The sequence below is a fragment of the Coregonus lavaretus genome, assembly GCF_964263955.1.
Source record: "Coregonus lavaretus genome assembly, chromosome: 20".
NCBI lineage: Eukaryota > Metazoa > Chordata > Actinopteri > Salmoniformes > Salmonidae > Coregonus > Coregonus lavaretus.
Genome location: NC_140007.1, coordinates 41543727 through 41550460, shown reverse-complemented (window position 1 = coordinate 41550460; position 6734 = coordinate 41543727). Strand labels below are relative to the sequence as shown.

The following is a 6734-nucleotide window of genomic DNA, read 5'->3' as shown; positions in this document are numbered from 1 at the left end:
CTCTAGTGGCACAGCTAGCACTGTGATGCAGTGCCTTACACCACTGTGCCACTCGGGAGACGTATGATCTCTGTAATTGCAAACAAAGGTTTCTGTACCAAATATTAAGTTCTGCTTTTCTGATGTATCAAATACTTATGTCATGCAATAAAATGCAAATTAATTACTTAATCATACAATGTGATTTTCTGGATTTTTGTTTTAGATTCCGTCTCTCACAGTTGAAGTGTACCTATGATAAAAATTACAGACCTCTACATGCTTTGTAAGTAGGAAAACCTGCAAAATCGGCAGTGTATCAAATACTTGTTCTCCCCACTGTAGATATGTACATGAAGGCTGGGTAAAGTGACAAGGCATCAGGATAGATAATAATAAGGTATTTGGGGTAGATATGTACATGAAGGCAGGGTACTAGGCATCAGGATAGATAATAATAAGGTATTTGAGGTAGATATGTACATGAAGGCAGGGTAAAGTGACTAGGCATCAGGATAGATAATAATACGGTATTTGAGGTAGATATGTACATGAAGGCAGGGTAAAGTGACTAGGCATCAGGATAGATAATAATAAGGTATTTTAGGTAGATATGTACATGAAGGCAGGGTAAAGTGACTAGGCATCAGGATAGATAATAATACGGTATTTGAGGTAGATATGTACATGAAGGCAGGGTAAAGTGACTAGGCATCAGGATAGATAATAATAAGGTATTTGAGGTAGATATGTACATGAAGGCAGGGTAAAGTGACTAGGCATCAGGATAGATAATAATAAGGTATTTGAGGTAGATATGTACATGAAGGCAGGGTAAAGTGACTAGGCATCAGGATAGATAATAATACGGTATTTGAGGTAGATATGTACATGAAGGCAGGGTAAAGTGACTAGGCGTCAGGATAGATAATAATAAAGTATTTGAGGTAGATATGTACATGAAGGCAGGCTAAAGTGACTAGGCATCAGGATAGATAATAATAAGGTATTTGAGGTAGATATGTACATGAATGCAGGGTAAAGTGACTAGGCATCAGGATAGATAATAATAATAAAGTATTTGAGGTAGATATGTACATGAAGGCAGGGTAAAGTGACTAGGCGTCAGGATAGATAATAATAAGGTATTTGAGGTAGATATGTACATGAAGGCAGGGTAAAGTGACTAGGCATCAGGATAGATAATAATAATAAGGTATTTGAGGTAGATATGTACATGAAGGCAGGGTAAAGTGACTAGGCATCAGGATAGATAATAATACGGTATTTGAGGTAGATATGTACATGAAGGCAGGGTAAAGTGACTAGGCATCAGGATAGATAATAATAAGGTATTTTAGGTAGATATGTACATGAAGGCAGGGTAAAGTGACTAGGCATCAGGATAGATAATAATACGGTATTTGAGGTAGATATGTACATGAAGGCAGGGTAAAGTGACTAGGCATCAGGATAGATAATAATAAGGTATTTGAGGTAGATATGTACATGAAGGCAGGGTAAAGTGACTAGGCATCAGGATAGATAATAATAAGGTATTTGAGGTAGATATGTACATGAAGGCAGGGTAAAGTGACTAGGCATCAGGATAGATAATAATACGGTATTTGAGGTAGATATGTACATGAAGGCAGGGTAAAGTGACTAGGCGTCAGGATAGATAATAATAAAGTATTTGAGGTAGATATGTACATGAAGGCAGGCTAAAGTGACTAGGCATCAGGATAGATAATAATAAGGTATTTGAGGTAGATATGTACATGAATGCAGGGTAAAGTGACTAGGCATCAGGATAGATAATAATAATAAAGTATTTGAGGTAGATATGTACATGAAGGCAGGGTAAAGTGACTAGGCGTCAGGATAGATAATAATAAGGTATTTGAGGTAGATATGTACATGAAGGCAGGGTAAAGTGACTAGGCATCAGGATAGATAATAATAATAAGGTATTTGAGGTAGATATGTACATGAAGGCAGGGTAAAGTGACTAGGCATCAGGATAGATAGTAATAAGAGTAAAATAAAGAAAATTAACAGTAGCAGCATGTGATGAGTGTAAAACTGTGTGAGTGTGTGTAAGTGAGGTTTTGGTTGAGAAAACTGGTTAGGGTACCAATTATTTCGTCCTATTTACATGATAGTTAGCAGCATAGGGAATAGTGTAATTACAGTGTTACAGAGTAGCTTACTTATAACTGTTGTACCTACCTGTTTGTGCAAACTGCTGTTTTAAACAATAGCAAAGCAGGCACCCGGCACTGTTTTGGTAAAAAGCTAATCAATGGGGCTGGAGAAATGTAACCAAATTCATAGAGATCCATGATTTAAAAAATGATCGTTTTAACCATGTTTTGAAGGTATACAGTGTTTGTTTACAATGACATTGTTTATAAACATTGGAGTAAAACAATCTTATATTTTGGGTTCTGATGGGGTACGACAGTTGAACTAAGATCATGAGGAATTTATAAGTGATATTCTAGAATCAATTGCTATATATCATTACTTTAAAAGACACAAATATTTATGTAACAACTGCTGATTGACCCTTTAGTGGAACTACACATTGCCTTTTTATATGCGTTCATTTCGAAACCTGTTCTATCTAGAACCACCTTCACCCTAGAATCACTTCACCAGCATTTGCCCTGGTTTTAGATTATATTCTATTCTACAGTCATCGCGCACATTGCCTACTGTAGTGACACTGCGCGTCAAACACAGTAGACGTCTTTATCACTTACTATAAATTGCTGGGAGTCTGTCTTCGATGCTGTCCGGGGACTCAGCGCCCGCGGTATCCTTCACCGACATCTCTTCTTGAGCATCCATGAAGAAAAGTCAATTACATTGGCCAGTATGGATTCTAATCGTTCGAGTCCAATTATGCAAATATTCTACTGCTAGGTTATCATCCTCTGTTGCACAGCCTAAATGGCGGCCTTTATTCTTTAAATAGGCTAATTCTTTAAATAGGCTAATGCAAGTCATTTATTGAAAACGATAGCCTACCTTACTTTGTGAAGTTGTTGTTATGCTCCTATAAATAATAATGACTTTTTGAAAAAAATACACTATTTAGAAAATGTCTTCATAGACTAAGGCTATCTGTTGAATATTGATTATGACACATCTCACTGGCGACCCGGGCATATATGTAAACATTTTGGAATACGGATTTGGCAATCGGCGTGACATAGCTGGAGCGTCACAATTGATCAAGATGTAGAGGTAAGTGAGCTAACCCGACAACAACCGATCTGATGGATGGCAGTGAACCTGTCTGGCATAGGTAGTCTGCAATGAATAGGTTGGATGTTGGCTACCTGTTGAGTGAGAATTAGGCCTAGGCAGTCGCACTTTATCGAACGTTAGGCTATAGTTCAATAAGTAAGGGTTGTCAATAATGGTTTTATATGGTTTATTTTCCCCATGATAGAAAGCGAATTCTATGGTTGCCTTCCTTGTTTGAAATGGTAATTCTAGAACGTTCTGCATTCTGGAATGCTAAATTTGCATAATTCCTTCTCCACTGTAGCCATATGCCTAGGGCTAATCCTATTCTGCTGTTTTACCTGAATATTATATGTAGTAAATATTACAGTTTTTAAAAATCGCTTTGGTACTATTTTCACAAGTACTGTATGTGGTACATGATGTAAATGTAAATGTACATTTTCACAACTCTTAGTACAGAACTCCAAACTGGTCACACTTATAATGTAGCCAGTCTTTCATTCAAAACCTGTCATTTTGCATTAATTTGGATTGTAAACATCTCTCACCACACAACCATTGATTCAAAATATAAGTTTATTGCGAAATGTAATGAGAACATTGGTTTAATCACCAAAACACAACATAATGATACATTTTCAATTTTGTCGTTTGAACTACCAGTTAATCCAATAGCAAACAATGCAAGATACTCAGATCGCCCTTAGAAGTGAATAATATAATATGCTACAGTAATAATAATAATAATAATAATAATAATAATAATAATAATAAGCCATTTATTGTAGGGTACAAGGGGGTAGCTAGCCTCCTGGGGTAAATTTCTAAATGAAACTGATTAAATGGATTTTAACACACTTGTGTGAAACCCTATGCCATAATCTTCTAGTGGGGTAACTGGCACCCCGGGGGTCTGGGACTCCCTTACGTCTCGGCTTGCTCTTCAGGTGGTTCTTCCTCCCCTCTACAGACCCAGATTCCGACCCAGCACCTGCAGCAGACCCAACATTTCATGAAATAACTAAAAAAGTGTAAACTGTAGCCATTTATTTCCCTTTATAGTTTATTTGCCTAAGCATGACCTTCATCCACATAGCAATTTCTTTCTCCAAACGTTGCTTTTTTGTGTCAGCAATTAGACATTGCTAGTTACCCCCTGATACCCTAAATTACAGTAGATTACACCGTTTTCACATTTGGCAATACACTTACATTACCCAACAAAATTGACAGAAATTTGTGTAATCAAAGGTGTGATCAATCATTCATGCAAAAAAATACATAGGTGTACTGTCTGTAATCCAATGTAAAACATTTTTTTTTTTACAAATTAAATGAATGAAAATAAAACAGAATGTTTGCAGGCATTAATTTGCATCAAGCCTGTCTTGAGACATACATTCTCAACCACATCACAGTGAATGTCCTTATCGTTCCTGCACCGCGGGAATGATTTTTTTTGGCATGGCGAATCCAAGCTTGACATTGGTCTGCATTGATGTTGTCGCATGCCTCATCCATTTGACGGCCCATGCCCACCTCTTTGATGGGGCCCATGCCCACCTCTTTAACGGAGCCCATGCCCACCTCTCTGATGGGCCCCTTCTCCTCTTTAATCTCTTCCTCTCCCTTGCTGTCTATCCTGCTCCATGTTGAAAGAAATTGCAAGTGTTCACACACACCCTTTTATATGGTGACCAATTGTGGTTAACATTATGTGAAATCAATTAACAATAATGAGTAGTCATTATGTATGGTTATCATGTATCATACATATCATTTAGGTGTTTATACTTTACAAATACATTTTATTTCTGTAGATCTCAAAATCCATATATAATAGACAAACCAGTTAAAAATCTATAGGTTAACCAAACGGTTAAGTGATTAACCATTAAGCGCAGTTGGATTAAGTGATCATCAAATATATTTAAACAAATGAGAAGAGAATCATATGAAAGTGTTGTGAGCGTTGCATTGTGAAAGGCAATTACTTTATATGAAAGGTATTTCTAGCTGAAACACTGATTAGATTTGGTGAAAAAATTACTATGTAGTTGTGTGTGTTGTACTTAGTCAATTGAAAAAAAAAAAAAAATGCTTTTTTGATGATCTGTTTTGAATTTTGTACTGAGTTGTGAAATTTTACCACATACTTGGGGAAATAGTACCGAAGTAAAATTTCACAACTCTTAGTACAAAATTCATAACAGATCATCAAAAAAGCTATTTTTTCTAAACTGTATTTGTTCATTTAGCCTATATATGTGTGCACTCAAACCTTGTCCTATTGACCTGTCCCAAATAACAGCTAATAATAGTAGCCTAGATGTGTTATATGGCATTTGGCAAGCAGCAACAACCAAACAAGTTTCCTCCCATGAAGACAAAAACAGAATGAACTCAGTTTGCTCAAGAAAGGTCACAACTGTTGATTTTCTCTAGCAGTCCAACATAGCAGCGAAAGCTTGTTTACTTACAGGTCAGTTCTTTCCTGTTTTTGGAGATGTGTTTTGCTGCTTGATCCTTGAACATGTGTCTAAAATCTCAATCACAAACATTTCCCTGTACCATGTTATTTTCCTGAATTCTGAACTGAGGGGAAAACACTGTTGTCGACCACAACATTGGAATCATGCCCTTGAGATGGTGAGGACCTTAGACCTTTGCATGTTTTTATAGGTTAAACCAATGAAAGGGGGGGAAAGAGAAAACAACCCTCCAGAGTGGGAGGCTTTGAGGTTGGAGCAGCAGTCCAGGAATGGACTCCAGAGGATATAGGTCAGGTCTCTGTCTCTGTCTCTGTCTCTCTCTCTCTCTCTCTCTCTCTCTCTCTCTCTCTCTCTCTCTCTCTCTCGCACTCTCGCTCTCTCGCTCTCTCTCTCTGTCTCTGTCTCTGTCTCTGTCTCTGTCTGTCTCTCTCTCTCTCTCTCTCTCTCTCTCTCTCTCTCTCTCTCTCTCTCTCTCTCTCTCTCTCTCTCTGTATCTCTGTATCTCTGTGTCTCTCTGTCTCTCTCTCTCTCTCTCTCTCTCTCTCTCTCTCTCTCTCTCTCTCTCTCAAATCAAATCAAATTGTATTTGCCACATGCACCGAATACAACAGGTGTAGACCTTACAGTGAAATGCTTACTTACAAGCTGTTAGGCCTACTGCTGCTAGGTAGCTCTCTCTCTGCTCTCCCCCTCCCCTCTGTCTGTCCTTGATTGCAGGAGTGAAGTCTGGTGTGCGGGAGTCAGGGTTCCAGCTGCAGCTCATTCACCATAATCACCTCAGCCTTTAAGACCCGGTCAAACCTGCCACTCATCGTCAGATCATAGTCAAGACGACCATGTTAGTCTCGCTGCCGACTCAACCTGCTTGTTTTCGCTCTTTGTGTTTTTGGCCTGTTCTATTTACTTTTCTCCTGTGCCACAGATTATTGGAACCTGACTCCTGCCTCCGCTTCACTCCTGCCACCACCATCCTGCTTTCCACTACCGGACCTCCCTTTTGGA

At 38.3% G+C, this 6734-nt stretch overlaps 1 long non-coding RNA gene across 1 annotated transcript; it reads right to left on the bottom strand.

Annotated features, from left to right (window-relative positions):
- Nucleotides 1-3884: 3884 nt before the first annotated feature.
- LOC311147902 lies at nt 3885-5879 on the bottom strand. The gene is made up of 3 exons (XR_014614827.1): nt 5721-5879; nt 4640-4882; nt 3885-4231 (listed from the first exon to the last, which is right to left on the bottom strand). It is a non-coding gene; the product is annotated as an uncharacterized lncRNA (long non-coding RNA).
- Between the last annotated feature and the right edge of the window lie 855 nt (nt 5880-6734).